The following is a 24,068-nucleotide window of genomic DNA, read 5'->3' as shown; positions in this document are numbered from 1 at the left end:
ACGTAATAAGTGTGGTTGATTGTGTATGCAATTGGTATCAATAGAAACGGGGATCTGGCCAATTATGTTGCATTTGAAACTCATCTCTTGAACAAATTTTACATCATTTTTGTCGGACTCTTGCCAAGATATTAACTCAAGTGATAACATATAAGAGTTGGTAAAAACAAATGCACGTATGGTAGGAAAAAAAAATACACAAAGTTTAAATTTTATTTTCATACCCACACCCTTTTGGCAACTTCAGTCCCAAGAACTAGACCGCATTCCCCACTATCAAAGATAACGCCCGGTCGACAAGATCACCTAAAATTGTCGCCTCTATGTGCTTAAATAAGACACTACGTCTCAAGGGCCAACCTCGATGGGTTAAAATTGAGGAAGGGGTCCCTTTTGTATATAAATCCAACAATTATTTTCGATCATAACTTGTTTCATTTCCTTTGAGCCTCTTTGCAAGAGCCCGCAGAAAGTCAATTATCAAAAGGCAGTCAAATCAAATGCGAGGGCCATGTGCGATAATCACACTATGTTCTTTGCACAACTTCTTGAGAAGTTATGTCTACCCCGCCGAGCTCACATCATTAAAAACTGGTCCAAACAAGCAGATAAGCATAAGCATCCAAACAACTCTTTCATTTGAATCTTCGAGAAAATGCGAACTTTAACATCAGAAAAAAAGGCTTTCAAAATAAGATCAACAGATGATCATACAACTACTATAAGTTACTTTTATTTATGGGCCATTTATTTTCCTTTTTGTTCTTGTTATAAAATCTAAAGTTTGTTTGGGGTTTAACTTGTAACCTTATGGTTCGACAAAGACCATGCTGCGCAATTATGACCAAGTAAACATTTAGGTTTTTCTACCCAAACTTGAAGCATAAGCAATATTTTGAATGGCATAAAAAATTCATAGAAAATGGGAAGGAATCACTACGTACATATAAGATATACCACTATTTTCCACAAAGCACTTAACATCTTCATTTGTGGAAGCCAAGTCCAAAAGCAATTGTCCCATCCGCACTTCATCCCGTTTGGATTGATCAAATATAACCAATCCAATAGAACTCTTAAGAAAGTTATAAATTTCCATGTTTACAGAAAATTCAAAGTTGAATTAATCCTTGGAAACCTACACATAGAGTGTTGTCCAATCTGCTCTTTATATAACCAGCATGCTAGTCTATTACCTTGATAACTATTTCGACAAACCGAAAAAATTCTTGTTGGTACCTATAATTGTATAATCATTATTCTTGGAAGACACTATGGCTTCCAAGAGGCAAAAACTTCAAAAAAAATTCATAGTGATTGGAATAAGTTCTTCCTATAGCTGTTATTATATTAGTGCAAGTAGGTTATCATAGCTTCAAGTCTTCAACCATCATGAGGTACCTGACACATGTTACTTTCCTTAATAATCAAACAAAGCAGTCACTACTGTTTCCAGTCAATCACGTTACCTCTTGAGCCATACAATCATTCACGTACACTAAATGAACTTGATAGTACAAACCCCAAAAAAATTGGACTTAATGGTACAAACCCCATACAATCATTCAAGTCCAAAGATAATTAGAATAGTTCTATGAGAGTAAAAATACAATACTCATAAACTGATCAATCTATCCATGAACCCAATAAAACCATCAGTTCAAAATAAAACATTAAATAACAAGCATGTATCTACACCACATATCAATATATTAATCATCCATCCTTCGGAATAAACATAGAAAAATCAGTAAAGAAAAAAAGGATCACCTGAAGAAAATGAGTAAACCAGAACCAACAAACACCCCATCACAACCCAATTGCATCATCAAAGCAAAGATCGCCAGTGTAGCAACACCACCACCAAAGAAATGAACAACGGGGAAGCCTACCAAGTTGCTTAGTCATGCATAATCGAACCATAAGGTGCTGCAATTTTCTTAGCAAAAGTAAAACACTTCATCATCATCCATGTTCAAGAACATTTAATAGCACCCATACCATACCTCACATGCCTAACATCAAACCTCAACAATATTCCGGTCCAACTTCACCCTTTGTATGAATCATAGCAGCCCCTTTGTGAATCCTCCTAAGCGCTTCGCCAAGATTACGACACCCACAAACAAATGGGACCCTAAAATTATGTTTATTAATCCTCATCAGCAAGAGTAAGAACCTCACTCTCATCAATATAATCAATGCCAATAGATTCAAGAATCTGTGCTTCTACAAAATGGCCAATCCGTGCTTTAGCCATGACTGGTATAGTCACGGCTTCGGTATAGAGGGAATTCCTCATTAGTCAGTAAAGGCGACCCCAGTTCCGATGAAGTTAATATTGCTTCAAGAAACTTGTAATAAATACTGGGAGCCAAAGTTGTTCGCCATTTAACCGATTTAGTACTAATAAACTTGGTAAATAAGCGCGAGTCAAGAAGAGCAATAAATTGGTCTATGTAAGCACTTGGTGCGAAAACCGATTCCATTATTATGTCGGCCCTATGTGTCAAGTCTTTGATCATGCCATCATTGTTGCCAAAAAGGCGTTCTAGCTTCAGGGGAGAGCATCGAAGGGAGTGATGGCACAAAAGTGTCCAGCCAATCAAACGCGTTAGACATATCGTTACTCGATGGAGAATCTAATACGGCTATATAAAGTTCAGTTCAATTGGGTTAATTGATAAAAAGTTACCTGAAAAAACTCGAGATTTCAGACGAAGAAGATCAATCTACGAATAGAAACCCTAACTTTCCCTTCAACTCGCGTGCTATTTATTTTAGGTTGGGATTGAATTTTTCTCTTCCCCATTTTGAGATTTGAGGCAATCGTTTTATTTAATTGAAGTTTGAAGAGATTAGATAAGAGGAAGAGAGAGGTTGGGAGAGCGAACAACGGTTTTTTTTTTTTTGGAATTTCTATTTTTAGGTTTATTTTTGGAATTTCTGTCATCTTGAACAATTTCTTAGTTTAAATTTGGAAGAAGAATAAGAGAGAGGGTTTGAAGAGATGATTTTTTTTTTCATAGTTGGGAGGTGTTTTGTACAATTGAAAAGAGAGTATGGAAAGAGGGGTTTTGTTTTTTTTATCTATTTTGGGTTATGAACAATTGAAATCAACAAAAAAAGGGCATAGAATTCTCTTTTTAATGCCGAATTATTATAAAATCTGATGTGTCAGTCTCAAAGGAAAAAAAGGGGCTGACGTGGGTCACTGGGGGCATTCTCAACTACTCAGTATTCATGGTCTTTGATATATATATAAGATAAGATAAGATAAGATTAACCTCCTTTGTCAGGTGCTCTCATTTACAAGCACATTTCTATAGTACTCTCTATCCTTTATTTTCATTCCATACTTTGGGGACAAAGCATGATTCTATTTGGGGGTGGTATAGAAACACGTTGTAAATATTTAAGCACATATTAGGTTGTATATTGCGTATTAATTATCGTATAAAAAGTATAAAAATTATAAAAATAGTTTATACTATGCACTTATTGATAATGATATTATTCCCTTCTCCATGATGATATTAGTCTAGAAATCTCACGTTAGGATTTAAATTTTGAAACTTAGATTAATATGTAGGAAATAGTCATTGCATCTTTTCATGAACATCTTGCATTAGCATCTATGATTGTACTTTGTAGTATTTTTTGAGACCTAAGTTAGAGTACTTAATACATATCCTATGAACATCTAGCCTAAAAAGCCTCATAAGAGTGAAATATCTGAGAGATGACACAAGGGAGAAGTAAAATCCAAGTAAAGAAATCACGCATCCACTTGCTTGATTACCATACTATATCCTAAGCGAAGATTTTGGCCCTCTTTGGATCGATATAACCATAAATTCTTACCCAAGTATATTTTCCGCTAGTCGCCCCACTGAGTCTTTCATTAGCCTTTTCACAACCACAAATCCTTTAAATAATAAAACAAAATAAAAAATAAAATCAGGCTACCTATCTTGATAAGTCTGAGAAATAGGATGAGTGAAGAAAAGAGAAGAGAAAAGCGTATGTAAACAAAAATTAGTTAGTTGCTTCAAAAGAAAAAGAAATAGAAAAATAAAAGAAAGTTTCCATCCAAAGAAAAGAAAAATAAAATAGAAATAAAATAAAATAAAATAAAATTAGGACTCCAAATCAAAGGAGTTGAAAGCCAAAACAAAAAAGCTAAGGATGGAAACAAAGTGTAGAAACAAAGTAAGAACAAGGTTTTCTCTAGTTACATATTTTGAAGACCCTATTATCTCAGACTTAATTTTTTGAATATCCATTTTCTTCCTTCTTGAACCAACACCTATTGTCACAGCCCGAATTTCTAAACAATTACAAAGTGAATATTTGAAATATAAATATCTCAAACATCACTTGGTTCAATTGTCTAAAAACCCAGGCTATGACGGGGTGGATACAACACATGTTAAAACCTAAAACCCACATTATAAAGAATCAACTTAACAACAAAATTTCTCCAAAATTTCTCTTCCATCACTTTATTAAAAGACTATCTTCCGTTCAAAAATCATCAATATAAAACTCTAAGAATAATAGGTCTTCAACATCGTATTCTCATGTCATATGAATATGCAACTACGTTATTACATACTTCCAAAGGGATCAGACCTATAAAAAAATAAACTCCCGACTGCTCTAAACAAATCCAAATCAAACGTCGCGGTTCCACTGCCTTCCACCTATGTTCCCAAGAACATACCCGGCCACTTTGCCAAAACAAAGCAAACATGGGTCAGCAAAATGGAATTTGTTGGTATGAGTAGACTAACCACATATAAACATTTCCAATCTTTACTTATCCAACTAACACTTTAAATATATCATAATATAATCATTCTCAGCTTGGAAGACAGGTAGTTCCGTCATTTCAACCGACATAGTTTTTTCCCAAGCAAGACTTCCATTTTATTAACTTATTATAATAACTTGTTTTAATAACTAAGTCATTGAATTAAAACTTACCGATATCCACTGCTGTATAAGGGTAGGACCGCGTCCCTGCACAAAATGTTATTAAGTCCTACCCTCCTGCAAAAGAAAGTTAAAACTTCTATATAACATATGTAGATATCATATAGGTATTCAAAAGTAAGCCCAAACATACTCGCATAATCAAATCAATTTCTCTTATCAATTAATCAATTTCTTTTCTTATACACTCACCAATTAGTACCTATGTACCTTAGGTCATTCCCGGAATACCCAACCCTACATTCCCGTACACTCAAGGAATGCAACTAACATGCAAGGCGAATACCTTAGTTCCTCTCTAGGGCAATCCAAACAATCTAGTCATTCATGGCACATTCAATGAATACACGGGTCATTCATGGCACATTCAATGAATACCCATTTATAATGCTAACGGGCCATTTATGACACATTCAATAAATGCCCACCTAACATATGACATCATTAGTCATAAAACTCATTTTCAAAACTTGATGTGTGGAAAGATCTACAATGGTGCGGTAAATTGTTTACGCATTATAGAACTTTATTGCATATATTATTTCAGATAACGAAGGAGTATCTTGCTTCTTGTATTATTGTTTACGCGTTATTAATATATCGATGTCTAAGTGTCATAACGTCGTATATCATAAAAGCTGAAATATCACATAGTAGTTAATACACGTACACCCGTATATAGAAGGGTCTTAGCCTAAAGACAAGCATGCTAATAGCCCTAGACCTATCCTAATAGACCGAATCATAATCCGAGTTAAAAATCAACTCTGGACAACAATCAAAGGGTTGACTGGTCAACAGCAGTCAACTGGTCAAGGGTCAATCTAACCAAAAACCCAAAGACTAAGGCCCAAAGGGTTTAATCTTTCCCGGGCCCAAATCTAAAATAATCTTAAGCCCACAAAAATTAGAAACCGGCCCAACAAACAAACTAATGTTTAGGCCTAAGCCCAACCGAATTAGAATTAGAATTGGTGAGACTGGGAGCACCGGATCCAAATCTCGGTCATCCCCTCCACCACCAGCTCACATTTTCCGACCACCTCTCCTCCCTTCTTCATCATATCGGTTTTTCTCCTGAGGAAAAACCATACAACTTTAACAAACGGTAAACTAAAACCCTTAACTCCATCCACTCCCTCTAAACTAGATCTGGGAATTTCGACCTCAATTAAAGCTTGTTAAAAGTTTCAACCACACACTCTCCAGCACCCAAACAACCATCAACAACCCATAAACCACCAACAACATAATCTCAAAACAAAATCAAACAACCAATCATTTAAGCAACACAAAATCCGGACGGTTTGGTTCTTGCTTGAACGCCATTAATGGCTGTTCAAGATTCACAACACTCCCACTCTCAAACAATCACCTCTATTTCACCACGCACAGCCCACCTAACTCCACAGTTCACCCACACAACCCAACAACTTAACCAATGAATCTAAAACCTGACATCACCCATAATCTAACAATCACCATCAATCTAAAATACGACAACGCATATTAAATACTTAGATATACAAAGTAAGTTACATAAATTCTTAATGGCTTGATCTATTGATTTTTCGCAAAGGATCCGGACCAGACTGGTTCTTTCGTCGAAATCCAATATGTAACTTAGCACTACAACATACCGTACTGAACAGAGTATCAGGCGAACAGTATGAACAGTAAATACATATATATCTTTTTCCTCGTATCATAAAATCTACAGTAAACGAGAAATCAAAAACGTAAAATATCTACTCACTGTTTATAAACCAAACAACTTTCCGAAAGTGGGAAAAATCCCGAAAGACCGAAGTCGACTGTTGCGCGAAAAGACGATCTTCCTCGTTCAAAACCTTTTCTTCTTTCAGTAAAACTCCATTTTTTTTTCTAAAACCCTCGCTATGTTTTTCCCTCAAAACTCTACGTGAGAAACCCCTTTTTTTGTTTTTTAAAACCTCCCCGAAAATAAGGGTTGAAACTTATCTATTTTTACTTACGGGACTTTTATCCCTAAGCTGATAGTTATCCTATATTTAGTTTAACCTATTATCATTATTCTTATTATTATTATTATTATTATTATAGGAAAAGTAAAAGAAAAACACGGGGTGTTATACCTATGCCCTGTATCACCTAATAAAGACTTCTAACTCCATTAGGAATAAGTTAGTGTGATAGTAAGTGGTAGATGTGTTTGATCGACCTCGGATTCCTTGGATTGTCATTGAAATTGTGAGAAATGTGTGCCCACTGCACACTGGAGTTAGCAAACTTGAGTGGGAAAATCAGAGGGTTATGTGTCTTGACACATTTTTTGTGAGAACCTACTTATGCACACTACCCAAAAGTTTTAGAAACCGACCGGCCATTGCATTTCATAGCATAGTTAATTGTATAGTTGTTTATCTTAAGATGATTTGATTATTATCCATATATTAATTTAGGAGTTAGAGTGATGATCCTTGTTTAAATGCTAGTGAGATGTATAGATTCTTAGATAAAATTAGGGGACATTACTTTTATGTCTTAGTCACTGTAGTATAAATGAAGTTTGTGAGTAGCTTTTCTGGAAAACTCTCACGAGGCTATAACTCATCCACTAGGAAATTCCTATTGGTTTAAGGCATTATTGCATATGGTCAATGTAATCACACTCTGTGGAACAAGATTAGTTAGGACCACATTTTTGGCAACTTATCTGTTTTTATTTCTCATCTTTGCTTGAGGAAAAGCAAAAGGCTATTTTGGGGTGGTGTGATAAGCACCAAAGAGTATATTTTAAACCCCTTAATAGTATTATATTTAGGCCAATTATGTTTATAATAAATAAGACTTAGTATTGTTTACGTGTTTTTGTGTATTTCAGGTTTTGAAGTTGTTTATGTGCTTAAATATGTCATTTTGTATGGAAAACGAGTCAAGATGATTTCTAGAAGAGTTCTATGATTAAAGTTCAAGAATCAAGAAGAAAAGTCTTTTCAAGCCCAGTAAAAGCTAGGAAGTCAAAGTCAATCCGGGTAGAAAAAGAACAGAAAAGTCAATAGAACTTCAAATCGGCATATCTTTGGACTCGTGCCTTGGAATTGGGCCTATTTTATGTCAAAATGACCGACTCAAAATAAGCTTTCTAATAGACCCGGTCTTGCCCCAATTAGAACTGTAAAAGTGGATGGAAAATGGACTAAAGTAATTTTCAGTAGAATTGGCCCTTTTAGATTTGACCTAATGAACTTTAGGCTCACATTAGAGGCCCAAAGTTTAGCCTCCAGGCCCATGCAAAAAAATATAACCCTAACCCTCTCCTATATAAAGAGGGTTAAGGTTAAACAAAACTTAGCTACTCCCCTCTTTAGTTTAGTTGTAATTTAGGGTTCTCTCTCTCCCCCTTTCTTTAGTTTAGTTTAGGTTAGATTAGTTTAATTGTAGCCTCCATTAATTTCCCATCAATAAAAGCCTAGTTTAGTATTCAATTCTCTTTATTCTTATGTCTTTACATTATTGTTTTAATTTAGTTCTTCTAATGAATCGCGGCTAAACCACTCTATTAGAAGGGTTAATGAAGCCACGTGAGGATGTTTGTAGTTAGATTAGTTGTTGATTTGTTTAAGCATTTCAAGTCCATTGGGATTAGATTTTGAGATGAATCTCATAACAATGGACTAGAGATTTGTAATCCCATCAAAGAGATTTATGGGAATGCAATCTCTTAGACTAGCAAAACTATGATTAGAGATAATCATAGGTTTGCTAGGGACCAAGAAAATCAATTCAATGACTAACTAATACCCCTTGAATCGCGTGGTGGATTTTTCCCCCCTCTATATTCATTCTCATCGATTTAATTCACTGTTTTTAGTATATTATTTACTATTTTCATAGATTAAAATATTCTCTCATTAGTGAACGGTTTGTTCTATCTAGATTAGCTTAAATTACGTGCAAGCAAGAGAAGAGAACACGATTACTCTCATCTTCAACACATGTTTAGAGAGTATAATATTTATTGATAGAATGATTTTAGCATGTTAAACAACCTATTTTCACATATAATTTAATCCTCTTGTCAGAAGGTAGATTTCTTTTGCTTTAGGACTTATTTTCTAACTCTAGTTGAAATACATTAGAAAAAACTATTGATTGAAAGATTGATTGAAAGCTCAAACATTGAAGGAAATACTTGATTGAAATAAAGAATAAACTTGAAGGAAATAACTTGATTAAATAAAGAACAAAAACTTGAAGAAATAACTAGATTGAAAATGAAGATCAAAAAGTAAATGACTTGAATGTAAATTGACTTGAAAATAAAATCCTACATGACACTAGAATAAGTCTAGGTGCATTCTCTCTCCCTAACTTTTAGTTCTTATACCCCTACTTAATGCAAATGACTAATTTTCCCTTCACCATTACATTTGAGACACCTCACCCTTGCTTTATGCTTTTGCTTTTTGATTTCTTCTTGATCAAGATAGGTTTTAGAGAAAGCCTTTTTTTGTGTTAAGAACATCTATCTCTGATCTTCTGAGTTGAGGACTTGACTTTCAGCTCTTTGGTTCTGAGTCTTTGACCTTTGACCTTTGACTTTGACTTTTTCAGCACTTTTTTATAGCAGCTTCGAGTCTTCATAATAAGCATAATTATGGCTCCTTTTGGTGCTAAGGCACAGCTTTTATGATAAGTGGTCTGAATTTCTCTGTAACCTAAAAAAGGCAATAAAAGCTATGAGTTGTCTTTTTATTATGTGTAGAAAGGGTTGTAATGCAGTAATATAAGGATAATAAAATGCACATTTGGGAGCTGGTCATATTGTAACATTCTGCAAAAACTAGGCATTTCTTATATTAGATATATTAGTATATTTATTTCTTTCTTAAAATATTTTCTAAAAGACCAAAAATAGTTTTCTGTTTAGTACCAAAAATCTTGTTTCCTTTTTCTATGATGAATACATGGTCTAGAAGTCTCTTTATAGCAATAGCGTAAGGATTCATTATTCGAACTTAGACTAATATACGTACAATAGTTTCTGCATCTTTTCATGAATGGCATGCATACGCATTTGAGTGTATATAGCACCAAGGTTAGAACAGTTAAGTTTCATATTCTGTAAGAATCTAGCCAAAAGTCTCATCTGTATGTTTATTGAGTGATAACACAAAAAATGTCGGGATAGAAAGACCACACATTCACTTGCTTGATCACCACGCCATATCCTAGGAGAGAATGTATGTCCTTTTTGGATCAATATAGCCAAAAAAACATTAAAAATCCAAAAAGATATTTTTCCTCTAGTTACCCCTTTTTTAACCTTCAAAAACTTCTAAAAGCCTTTTTATTATTCGCCATCAATTCCTTAACTCATTGCAACACACAATAAAAAGCTTAACGAGCTGACGAGTTGAGAGTTGGATGAACGGTAAAAAGATAATAGAAGACCTTGTACAAAAACAGAACAGTTACTTGCTTTAAAGAGAAAAGAAAAGAAAGATTCCTATCAAAAATCAAAAACTCCCAAAAATTCAAAATCAAATGGAGTCGATTTCAAAAGAAACAAAAGCAAAGTTAGAACTCCCAAAAATCAACATCATATAGAGTCAGAAAGCCAAAGGGCTAAAGAATGAATCACAAATTCATAAGCAAATAACAAAACGAGGTTCTTCTCTAATTACAAATATCCTGAAGTCCCGATTTCTTAACTTATCAAAGTTTGTTTTTCCCTCCCTTTTTATTTCTAAACCACCACCTTATCCCCGTAACTCGCTAATAAAAGACCTCTAACTAAACTAGGAATAGGATGGTGTGATAGTAAGTGGCAAATGTGATCAATCGACCTCGGTTTTCTTTGGTTGTCATTCGTGTATGTGAAGAATATAAGTGCCATTTGCATTTGAGAGAATGAAACTTGAGTGATTCTATTAGAGAGTTTATGTTTTAACACATCCCTGTGGGAACACACCTAACGGACGCTATCCAAAAGTTTCGGAAACGACTATGCTTTTGCATTTCATTACTCATGTTTGCTCATTTATATGTAGATGATTAAATTACTATACATATGTTATCCAATGTTCAAAGGAGCTTATTGTTAAGTACCCAAAACTGTGTTTTAAACCCTGTAGAGATATTAAATTTGGGTCAATTATGTGTTTAATAAATGTAAATTAATTGTATTTTCATGTTTTCACAGATTTCAACAGACAACGATAAAATACACACAGAACCTGCGTTTTAGCATGAAATACAACCGAATAAAGCTTGGGCTTGAAATCTTCAGTATCAGCTCATTTAAAGCTCCAAACTGCCAGCAAAGCTCATGGACTCAGAGAACCATGAAACAAGTTGAAGAATCCAAACTTGAGTCCTTAAGCTAGCTAAAGAAGAGATTTTGGTCAAACTGACCTAAATCAGCCCGAAAGTCAGGAGAAAACTTCAAACAACGATATCTTCCATCTCCTAACTCTAATTCAAGCATTCGACTAGCTAAAATGATCAGCGCAGAAAACTCTACGCAATGGTATCTATTTTCCAAAAAATGGTCGTACGGTTTGGAATATGAAGATAAAGCCAAAGCCTGTCACTATTTAGTCCAAGCCCATTACTATTCTAGAGAATATTCCTAGAATATTCCCTGAAATATTATATTTTATTTGTAACCATTAGATTTAGATTGGATAGATTGAATCTAGACCATTAGAAAAACTATAAATAGAAGGTTCTAGTTTTAGTTTTTCTCATGGAATGGTTAGCATTCCATCAGTAGGAGTAGAGTAGTTTAATGTTGTTCTAGTGTAATGAAGAATTTAATTTCTAGTTTGTTTTCAGTTATATTTTCTGTTAATTAGAATAACACCTTAGTTCTGTGATCTCGGAGCAAAAACTCTACCCGAGTGAGGATTATCTCTGTTAGGGAGGGTGTTTCGATAATTATAACGATTAGGAACCGAGTAAGTTCTCCCAAAAATGGGGTACTGAATCGATTCTACGCGTTAATAACGCTCGTTCAGAGATGAAGAGTCGTTATTAGGGATCAAAAATCGAGACTAACTCTTTTAACGGAGATAGGATTCGCTCAAACGGATTTTCTATCTCCGAAATCAAAGTCTATTTTAGTTTATTTTCATCATTTTCTTACCTAAATCCACTTTCACAAATTCACGTGATCGAATTAATTTTTGTTTATAAATAAACTTTTGCAATTTTATTGAAATGCGAACGAAATAACAAACCTAACCGCTGTGTTACAGATAGATCAATGGCGCCACTGCGTTTTCCATAAAATTTACAAAATAAATTAATTTGGTCACAACACTCTAATAATCATATTTATTCCCTCCACAATTTTTCAGTTTCCTCTAAACAATATTTATATAAAAACCCCCAAAATCACCATTTTTTGTGGTTATGGGCCTAATGGGCCTTTACAAAAAAAAACAAATTGCACCCATCTCATTTTCTTTCTTCTCTTCCATTTTCTTTCTTCTCCATTCTCTCTTCTTCTCAGCGCCTCTCTCTCTCTCTCTCTTTTCTTTTCTTTTCGGTTTCTTCTCTTTCTTTTTTCTTTTCTCTAAGTTTTTGTTGCAGGTGAACTGCCGAAGATTGTTGCCTGAGACGACGCTGGCGTTGAGTTCAAGTGATGGTGGCTTGAGGTCAATTGAAGAAGACGGTTCTGTTTTGGTGGTGCTGGGATGATGAAGGAGGTGATCGGTGGTGCTGTTTTGAGAAAGTGTTGTGGTGGTGCTGTGAAGAGGTTTTGATGGTGGCAGGTTTTGGTGGTGCTGTTCGGTGGTGATTGTTGGGAGAGCATGAGGGGGTGACTGACGGTGGTGCGGTGAAGGTTGATGCTAGTGGTGCCTGTTGTGCTGCCTGCTGAAGGGGGAGATATGTGGTGCTGGATTGCGACAGTGGTGTCTGCCGTGCCTGATCGATGGTGAAGTCGTGAGCAGAGAGTGTGCTCTCTGTTGACGGCGTTGGCATTGCTGTAAAAGTGTGGTGATGGTGGAGAAGAAAGTGACTGATGGTGGTGGTGAACTTGCCGACCTGTATCACGCAGTTTTCCTATGCTTGGAAGCAGCTTGCCTCTGAGGTGTGGCTTGTTGAACTGCTGCAGGCCTTGTGATTTGAGTTACTGGTGGCTTGAAGTTAGTTCAAGTGCTGTTTGTGCAGAGGTGTAGTGCGTGGTGGCTGCTAGTGCAGCTTGCTGCATGTGTCGTTGATGTTTTGTTGTGATGGTGATGTTCTGGGAAGGTAATGTTCTGTGGTGGTGTGTGCTGTTGCAGCAGTGCTCTTGCAGCTGTTGCTCCCAGTTTTTTAGATTTACGTCCCCAGCAAGTTTGCTAATTAGATTTCCGTCTCCAGTTCTTTTATTATAGACTTCCGTCCCCATTTTCACAGCATGACCAAGTCAGCCCTCTTTGACTGGATGTCATCAGTGCATGTGCAATATCAAATCTACCCCTCACCATATAAAATAACCAAAATACCAATTGACCTACACAAAACCTAAATCAATCAACACAGAGTAACTCTCAAAGACAAAAATGCCGAAAAAGTAATTCTCAAGGACATCTTTTTATTTTTGTAACTCTCAAGTGTACCCTTGACGCGAAATAAAAAATGGATCGGGTAAATGAAATGTCAAGTATACTCCTGACGCGAAATAATTAACGGCCTGGCCCAGACGAAACGACCTGGTATATTTAGTATGAACATTGAATGTTCATACATGAACATTGAATGTTCACAGTCTTTGGATATGAATATTAATTGGGTATGAACATTCAATGTTCATAGTCTTTTGGATATGAACATTCGATGTTCATAGTGAACATTCAATGTTCATAGTCCTTTTGGTATAAACATTCAATGTTCACAGTCCTTGGGTATGAATATTGATTGGGTATGAACATTCAATGTTCATAGTCTTTTAGGTATGAACATTCGATGTTCATAGTCCTTGGGTATGAACATTGATTGAGTATGAACATTCAATGTTCATAGTCATTTGGGTATGAACATTCGGTGTTCATAGTCCTTGGTCCTTTGGGTATGAACATTCACTGTTCATAGTCTTTGGGTATGAACATTGATTAGGTATGAACATTGAATGTTCATAGTTCTTTTTGTATGAACATTCAATATTCATACATCAATATATTGTATAAAGTACATTCACCTATTTGGATATGAACAATCATTTTTCATTCACCAACAGAAGATATGAACACTCATTGTTTATAGTAAAATGACAGAAAGGGTAAAATTGAAAAATATTTATTTTAAATCCAGGCCAAAAATAAAATGGTCAGGCCAACTTATTTTGTCCTTGAGGGTTACTAAATTTGAAATCATGTAATTGCTAGAATTTGTCCTTTTGAGTTACTCACCAAAAACTGTGTCCTCTAGACTTCATTTTCTCCAAAATTGAGTGTTAGGCCCAATTTCTTGATCAATCAAATTGCCACTTGGCACCATCCTACGCATTTAATCCAATGCACACAAATAATTTTCATAAATAACTCCTACTACCCTGCTCACCTAAAATTATCCCACTACCCTTACTCATTTTTACCTCTGTTGCCACGTGTTATTATCCTAACTAACCAAATCAATGGTATACAACACTCCAAATGATAGTAAAAATGATAGGTTTTGTAGAAATTATGTGGGCTAGAAAAAACAAAAGATAAGAGTGTAAGCCCAAATGCCCAACTGATTAATGATGATATCATCAGGCATCATCTTTATCTTCTTCATATGAGAACGAAGATCCATAATTGGGTTTTGAAACCCTATGTTCGCCAAACCCAAAGATAAGTCACCATAAAAATTCTCTATTAACCTTTTGCTCATGGTGGTGAGCTCCACTTGATTCGTCTCTGGTGATGCTGGTGTTGGTGCTTTTCACGATCAGAACCAAGATCTTTCTTAAGTGCTCGACACTCATGATCGATCGGTGACAAGATGCCCAACAATTTTACAATGACTGCAAAATTTTGGGAGTTTTCCTAGTTGAACTTCTTGCAAGAATTCAAAGTTAGTATTCTCCACTTCAACGATAATTTTGTTGGGGACTGGTTTTGATAGATCTATGTCTACTAAGACGCGCATAGAAACCATTGGCTCTTTGGAGTGAATTTTCATCTACTCGAATTGGGGAACCGAGAGTTCTCCCCATGGCCATGAGGATGTCCACTTCCCAGTACTCAAAGCTTAGTCCTGGGAATCTTGCCCAAACAAGTGATGTGCGTGGACTGTCTATGCCTTTCAATACAGAAATTTGGTGTCCATTCGGATAGCCTAAGTAGCTGGTTACTGAGATACCATGGACCTCCACTTGCAAATGTATGCAAGCATAACTAAACATAACAATTTTTCTAATAAAAGCAAACTTGAGATCTTCAGCAGGATGTTAATCGATCTATGTACAGTCTATGTACCTATGTATTAGAAAGCTCAAGTACTAACTAAACCAATTGATGGATCCCAATAACTAAAGCTTCAATTACTTCGATCACTTGGTTACAATACAAGCCAATGACTTCGTCGTAATGTGAAAATTGTAGAGCTTTGAAAACCAAACCATGAAACTGTGTTTTCCTTATTAAATATTTAATCGTTTGATATTGCTAAAATTGCGCCGATTCAATCTTCATAAAGTGATATTAAGGTTTTGATCACCAATCGGCACATAATTATTTATGATGGCCGGAATTTGGGGTTTCAATACCCATGCATCAAAGTTCTGTTGGTGCCTTTTTTTTTAGGGAAGAAGATGGTGATGTCATCATGGCATCATCACTCACTAAAAACGTGTTCTGCATGAGGTGTTTTCGATCATTTGATTTTCTGTGTGTATTAGATGATGACATGTGGCAGACGAGGTAAAAATGAATGAGGATAGTCTGATAATTTTACTTGGGTAGGGGTAGTAGATGTCATTTAAGAAAACTATTTGTGTGCATTGGATTGAATGCGCAGGATGGTGCCACGTGGCAATTTAGTTGTTTTTTATTTTGTGAGAGTCAATGGGTATTTTGGTTCTTTTACACGGTGAGGGATAGATTTGACATTGTACATGTACTAACCAAACGACATCCAGTCAAAGAAGGCTGACTTAGTCAGGCTGTGAAATTGGGGACGGAAGTCTAATAATAGAAGAATTGGGAATGGAAATCTAATTAGCAAATTTGTTGGGGACGTAAGTCTAAAAAGCTGGTGGAGAATTGGCGAATGTTGAATGCATTATGCAAGTGGAAATGAGTGATGAATGCACTAAGTGAGTGTTAAAAAAAAAAAAAAAAAAAACTAATTAATTGTGTTGTATAATTTTAGTTTTTTATTTTTGTAAATGTATTCGTGTAATCAAGCCCTCGAAGGCCCAAACTTTGTAACTTATTGGCATTCTGCCTCATTTCAGCCTGGTTTGTGGGCTTCTATATGTTTGTAATAATTTTATGAATAACAGGTGAGTGGCATTGACCTCGAACTGTCAACAGGTCAACGACCACTCAAGTCATCTTCGACCCAAGTGCGTGTAAGCATAACTTGGGAAGGTACGTTTCTTTTATATCTCCCTTGAATCTCCTGTCAAAGGATTATATACAATCTCCAAACATTTTTAGGCTATTTCAACGAAAATCAATCTTAGCCTATTTTGGATATAATATGACAGCATGTTTTGAATTAACGAGCATGATTAGAATTCATTTTTATGATTGCTTAATAATTTTGCAAAAATGATGAACTTTGAAAACATGCTTTTATATCGGGTATCTGAAACATACTTTTAGGGAATCTACTACATTCAAAAAGTTTCTACCATCACGGTAAATCAAAATGTAGACCAACCTAAGAGTAACAAACCTTTACCCTTGCATACAAGAGATAAATCAATTATTTCCGTTGTTAAGACCAATCTTTCAACTGAACATCTTCAAAATGCTAGTTGTCCTATTTTACCTATCTGAGCTTCATGAAGAACAACTTCTGATGCATTTTCATTTTCTATCTCAACACGGGTGTGTAAAAATGTCATTTTTTTTGGGGTACTCGCTAAACCCCTAACTCTTTCAACTATTACCTTATAGTTTATCGAGAAACATGACACCCCAGTTTCATCCTGTTTGGGGGTGTGTATCGTCTAGGGGAATCTGACATAAAAAGACCCCCCCGTACCTAGTCTCGGGAATCTGACTTAAAAAGACCCAACATAAAGTCTTGAGAATCTGACTTTAAACAACTCATTTTTCGTTACATTCAAGTAATGCCACAATAAGGTAACCATGCCTTCTATTTGGAGGGATAGTTGTCAGCATCGGTTCCTTCGTCCAAATAACTCATGTGTTCCAATTTAGTACCTGATGGGTGGTAAGGTATTGTTTATCAACGACGCGAGTTTATTTGTTCAACATATTAGCAAATAATCTGTATTTGCTAAATCATTCCACCATCTGGATGCGAAATGCCAAGGGTTTATACAAACTCTTATGCTTGATGAATCTCAATAATGAAATACATCCATACCAATCTCGAGTATCTTACTATAAAAGACTCTTTTCTTCAGTGTTTTCCTGTACATTCTTTTCTCATGGAAATGCACCATTACAGTAACTGGGCCCTCAATTTGGAGTTTGTGGTTGTAAGCGCCGGACCTTTAGTCCACATACCTCGCGTATTTCAATAAAAAACCTTATTTGGTGGTTGGTAAGGTTATGTTCATTAACGACGCGAGTTTCTTTCTTATTCTTCTAGCAAATAATTTGTATTTGCTAAATCATTCCAACATCTGGGTGCGAATGCCAAGGGTTTTTACAAACCCTTATGCTTGAATAAAGTCTTAGGAATCTGACTATAAACGACCTAAATTTTTATGTCTATATATGTGTGTATTTTGGTTGTTTTGTTTGATTGGTGTGCTATTTTCAATTTTCTTGAGTTTCAGCCGAATTTTTGCTCACGTTTCTCAGGTAATTTCTTTCCTTATCTCTCTTGATACTTTGAGTACAAAGCATCCATCTGTTTGGGGGTGGGAGAGAAACATTTTGCAAAACTTAGGCATTTTTAGGTTATTTATTTTTCTTTCTTTCTAAAAAAAAAAAAAAAAAAAAAAAAAAAAAAAAAAAAAAAAAAAAAAAAATTAGTTAGTCGTATTTAGTAATAAAGGTCTTGTTTTCTTTTATGCGATGAAAATTGTCTAGAAATCTCACATTAGTATTAGAATTATGATTGGTTCTTAGAAACTTGTGTTAATACGTACGCAATAATTTTTACATCTTTTCATGAATTTTCATGCAATGAGTGTCAATGACTACACATAGTAGTAAGTTTCTGGGACCCACGGTTAGAATACTTAAATAATTCCAAATCCAGTGAGAATCTAGCCAAAAAGCCTCAACATAAATGTATATGAGTAATGACCCAAGGATGAAGCAATTCCGAGTAGAAAGAAATCACACGTCTACTTGCTTGATATCTATACCATATCCTAGGCGAGAATTTAGGCATTCTTTGGATTGATATAGCCAAATAAAAAATATACAAACCCAAAAAAATGTATTTCCCCTAGTTTTCCCCGTTGAGCCTTTATATTAGCCATTTCATCTTTCAACCATTATTTCTTTACCCATATCCATATCTGATGAGTTTGAGAAATATAATGAAAAACATAAAAGAGAAGAGAAAAACCTATGCAAATACGAAAATTCGTTCTATTAGTTGGCACCGATTGATGAATCTAGTTAGCTTTGTCAAAACCAAGAAAAAGTAAATTCCATGAAAGAAAAAAAAAATCAAATGGAGTAGAAAGCCAAAAAGGACAAAGTATGGAACAGTTTTAAAATAGAAGAACACTAGGTTTTCTCCAGTAATTATATATTTGAAGACCATATTTTCTCTAACTCATTGTTTTGTTATCTATTACATTCCTTCTAAACCATTTTCTAAGCCCCGTAATACTTAATAAAAGTCATCAAGCTCAATTAGGGTAGGTTAGTGCGATAGTAAGTGGTAGACGTGATTGATCAACCTCGGCTTCCTTGGACGTCATTGAGAATGTGAGGAAATGTGTGCCCATTGCACACTGGAGTAAGCAAAACCTGATTGGTAAATATTATGAGAGAATTTGTGTTTCGACACATACCTGTGAGAACCTACTTAAGGACGCTCTCCTCAGGATCCAGAAACGGCCCTACTTGTACATTGCATTGTAAAGTTCACTGCATGCATATTCATATGTAGATGTTTTGATTATTGTACATTTATTAACGTAGGTTTCAAAGGAATTAATCTTTGTTCCCCGCTAATGAGATGTATAGATATCTGAGATCAACTAAAGGAACAAGCCCTTGTTACTGAGTCATTGTAGTATAGATGAAGTTTGTGGGTATCTTCTCTGGAAAACTATCACAAGGCTATAACACGTCCACTAGGTAATTCTTAGTGGTTTAAGGTCTTGTTGCATACGGTCAATGCAATCGCACTCTGCGAAACGAGAATTAGCTTAGGATTACACATTTTTGCCACTTATCTACTTTAGTGTCTCTTCTTTGCTTGATGACAAGCAAAGTGCTGTTTGGGGGTGGTTGATAAGTACCAAAAACTGTGTTTTAAACCCCGTAGAGACATTAAATTTGGGTCAATTATGTGTTTAATAAATGTAAATTAATTGTATTTTCATGTTTTCCTGTGTTTCAATGATAACGATAAAATACAATACGTAACCTGTATTTTAGCATGAAATACAGCCGAATAAAACTTGGACTTGAAATCTTCAGTATCAGCTCATTTAAAGCTCCAAACTGCCAGCAAAGCTCATGGACTCAGAGAACCATGAAACAAGTTGAAGAATCCAAACTTGAGTCCTTAAGCCAGCTAAAGAAGAGATTTTGGTCAAACTGACCTAAATCAGCCCGAAAGTTAGGAGAAAATTTCAAACGGCGATATCTTCCATCTCCTAACTCTGATTCAAGCATTCGGCCAGCTAAAATGATCAACGCAGAAAACTCTACACAATGGTATCTATCTTCCAAAAAATGGTCGTACGGTTTGGAATATGAAGATAAACCTAAAGCCTGTTACTATTTAGTCTAAGCCCATTACTATTCTAGAGAATATTCCCTGGGATATTATATTTTATTTGTAACCGTTAGATTTAGATTAGATGGATTGAATCTAGACCATCAGAAAAACTATAAATAGAAGGTTCTAGTTTTAGTTTTTCTCATGGAATGGTTAGCATTCCATCAGTAGGAGTAAAGTAGTTTACTGCTATTCTAGTGTAATGAAGAATTTAATTTCCAGTTTGTTTTCAGTTTTATTTTCTGTTAATTAGAATAACACCTTAGTTCTGTGATCTCGGAGCAAAAACTCTGCCCGAGTGAGGATTATCTCTGTTAGGGAGGGTGTTTCGATAATTATAACGATTAGGAACCGAGTAAGTTCTCCCAAAAATGGGGTTCTAAATCGATTCCACGCGCTAATAACGCTCATTCATCATTATTAGGGATCAAAAATTGAGACTAACTCTTTTAACAGAGATAGGATTCGCTCAAACAGATTTTCTATCTCCGAAATCAAAGTCTATTTTAGTTTATTTTTATCATTTTCTCACCTAAATCCACTTTCACAAATTCACGTGATCGAATTAGTTTTTGTTTATAAATAAATTTTTGTAATTTTATTGAAATGCGAACGAAATAACAAACCCGACCGCTGTGTTACAGATAGATCACTTATCCTTATTCCCCGCTAATGAGATGTATGAACTTCTGAGAATAAATAAGGAGACGAATGAAAAGAAGAATCGAGCAGGACTTGAAGATGGGGAGGGGTAAAATAGTAAAAGCCACAATATGGAAATCGAGGAGTCACTAATTGGACCACGGGAAGCACGACACATGGAAGCATGAGAAACGAAGAGACACTGACTAGGACACGCGTGATGGTCATGTGGGACTGCATACACACTGTGATGACGTGAGCAAGATAGGAGACGAGACGTAGGGAAAAAGAGAGTATGAGTATTCTCGACCTAACATGTGTGTGTTCGTGGACTCGAGAGGGGGCATTTGTAGTGGCACGATCTGCGGAAGCAAAAGATGTTGCGGTGATTGGCCCAGGAGCAAGACAATAAAGGGAGTAGGGGAGTATGGAATCATGGTCACGGATACCTAAACCACATGACTGGGAATATACATGTGGGAGACGGGAGACCGAGGGATGAGGAGACAGGTGGATGACTAAGAAAGAGAGAAGTTGGAAGTTGCTTTATAGAAAAAAAAAAAAAAAAAGAGTCAGTGTAGACTTGTAGGTATATCAACATCAGGGCCGACCGTAGGCCTATATTGTCTAAGGCTTTGCATAGGGCTCCAATATAAACAAAAAAAATAAAGGCCCCGTGAAGCTCTTAAAAGCCCACTATAATGTTAGAAACCCAGACAAAAGCCCAAATTTTCATACTTTGCATTCGGCCCTTTGAAACACAGGGCGGCCCTGATCAGCATCTCTAGCAACCATAATATTTGTCCACCAAGTAGTATTCATTGTTTGTTTATATCTAAAATGTAAAAATCGGTCTGCTTCAAAGTCACTATAATTCTATTGTAACGTAAATGTTGGATGAACAGCAAGAATGGCCTGAGTATTTAGAATAGTTCAGCTTATTTCCCATGGTACGTAGTAACTGAGCATTCAAGTAAACGTATACTTTTAAAGAGAACAGTCGAAAAGTTTATGGTTGTGGCTAATGGCAAACTAGTCATGAGCGTTGTTATTTTACTTGTTTCACCATGAAGGAAGTGGCAGAGCTATGTGCAAGCCAGGGCATAGGCCCGCCCTGAACTTGTGACAAAATAAAATTTAGTAGTATTATAGCTTAGGCCTACATACCACAGTTTGTGAGAAATTAAAAGAAAATAACTAATAGTTAGGCCCGTCTCTCATTCTTGCAAAGAACCAACAACTCAATTGCGAGAACTTCAAGTAAGTCTACAACCCATAGAACAAAGTATCACGATATGGGTAAATATCGAACCAAGAAATGATGATATATATCGTTGATATATCGCTCCCAGTGTCGATATCTTACATAAATAATTTTGTAAAAATCGACGATATATCACGGCATAATATAAAATATCGTCGATAATATATCAAAATATCAACATGTAAAGGGGAAAAATAAACAGCACAATTGAATCCAAAGATTCTTAGTTCCGGATGTATTTGGAATCAAAATGATCCATTGTAACTTTGTAAGAAAGTGATTCAAACACAAAAAGATTAAAAATAAGGATAGTAAATTATTAATGTGATTGTTAATTAGTTTTTCTATAAAAAATAATAGAAAGTTTTTGAATATTTAGTATCTATCAATTGATTGATCCAGATTTTCGAAATAAAATAAAAATAAAATAGAATTGAATTAATTCAAGTCTATCAAAACTTTGGAGTTTTAGATCAGATCCAAAAAATAAGAAAAAAATGAACTTTTCACTTTATTCAAAAAATAATAATAAAAGAAAAAAGAAAAAAATGTAGAAAGAGAAGATGGGGTTCAATTATACCCTTTTCATCAAGAGGCCTTAAATCTCCTCTTTATTCAACTTAACAAAAACTCCAACTCTCTTCTCTTCTTAATTCAACCAATCACAAACTCTAACTTGTTTCTCCTTCTTAGATCAATAAGATTAGTAGAAGATGACGAAATTTTGACTCTATGAGTCTAGTGGAAGATAGCTAAATGAGTATGTCTTGAGGTCTTTGAGTTTTTTAAGTGTAAAATGGTGAGGAAGAAGAGAAATTGAAGAGTAATTGTCAATTTTGTTAGAATAAAAAATCTATAAATTTCGTGATATGTGTAAAATATCGGCATATCGTAAATATATCGTGATTTTTTAGGATATATCGTCGATATTTACACTTGAGTCATTTGAATATATCATTTACATATCCTAGATATTATCATATCTTTTTTCGAAATCTCGATAGATATTATCATTTACAAAATATCGCGATATATCGAGAAATATCGCGATATTTTGTACTATGCTACAACCTATCACGACATCACCTGGTTACCGATCACATCAACATCACCGATCACAATGAATCAAACTGGAATTATAAACAATCGACACTAGAGTAATTCATTCTAATCAATTATAGATTATATAATTTGCTATTGTATATTTGTATGTAGTTCTTTTATTAATTTGTCGACATGTTGTCACTCACCGCTTCGCGCCCCCCCTCCGCGGAGGAGATTCCTAGCTCTGCCATTTCATGAAGGCTAGACCCTCTCTTTATAGGAGTAGCAAAACCCAAAACAAAACTACCAAGAGCATTGCACGGTGCGATAAATCCAAAATATATAGCTAACAAATAAAAACACAAGATAAAGAGTTCACAACTCTAAAATCAGTATCATTCAATAACCAAAAGCTATCCCCTTGTTAAGGCGATATGATTACAACTTTATATGACTAGAAACTTGACCTTTAGGAATTAATGCTACACCTAATAAAATTACTAAATGTTGTACTATTCTAATTTTCGTCCACATTTATTACCATATTTTCATATTGCTATTTTGCCTAAAAAAAAAATACCCCATTACTCATAAACATTGCTAATTAACTTTTTTATACAATAAATCTTCATTTCCAACTCTCTAAAAGAGTTACTGATCTCATTTAAAACAGGCTTGCCAAAAAAAAATCTTCCTTTCCAAGCATATGAAAGCTTCAATAGTAATGTTCTGCATCTGAATTAGGCAGGCCAGAACTTGTAGTCTTATATAGTAGAATATTGATTTTGTCTTTTCACTGGTTGTGTGGTGGAGTGTCTCATTGCAGCTTCTTGGTAATGGATTATTATTATTATTTTAATAAATCTCATCTATGATTCATTTTCATCTTACTTTTTTTTTAATCATATGCTTTATTAGATTTCATTTTATCTTGTGTGTACATATCTTTTGAACTAGATATCAGTGGCAATCATGTGAGCCTTTTTTGTAGGGTTGCGGTATTGACACCCCACTTTATAGAATTGGCACCCTTTTGTCCAATTCA

General features: G+C 35.1%; 1 pseudogene; it reads right to left on the bottom strand.

Annotated features, from left to right (window-relative positions):
* Positions 1-1,747: 1,747 nt before the first annotated feature.
* LOC147497577 (pyridoxal 5'-phosphate synthase subunit PDX1-like) lies at positions 1,748-12,972 on the bottom strand (annotated as a pseudogene).
* Between the last annotated feature and the right edge of the window lie 11,096 nt (positions 12,973-24,068).

Source organism: Coptis chinensis, chromosome 5 (assembly GCF_015680905.1).
Source record: "Coptis chinensis isolate HL-2020 chromosome 5, ASM1568090v1, whole genome shotgun sequence".
Classification (NCBI taxonomy): domain Eukaryota; kingdom Viridiplantae; phylum Streptophyta; class Magnoliopsida; order Ranunculales; family Ranunculaceae; genus Coptis; species Coptis chinensis.
This window is presented reverse-complemented; position numbering and strand designations above follow the sequence as displayed.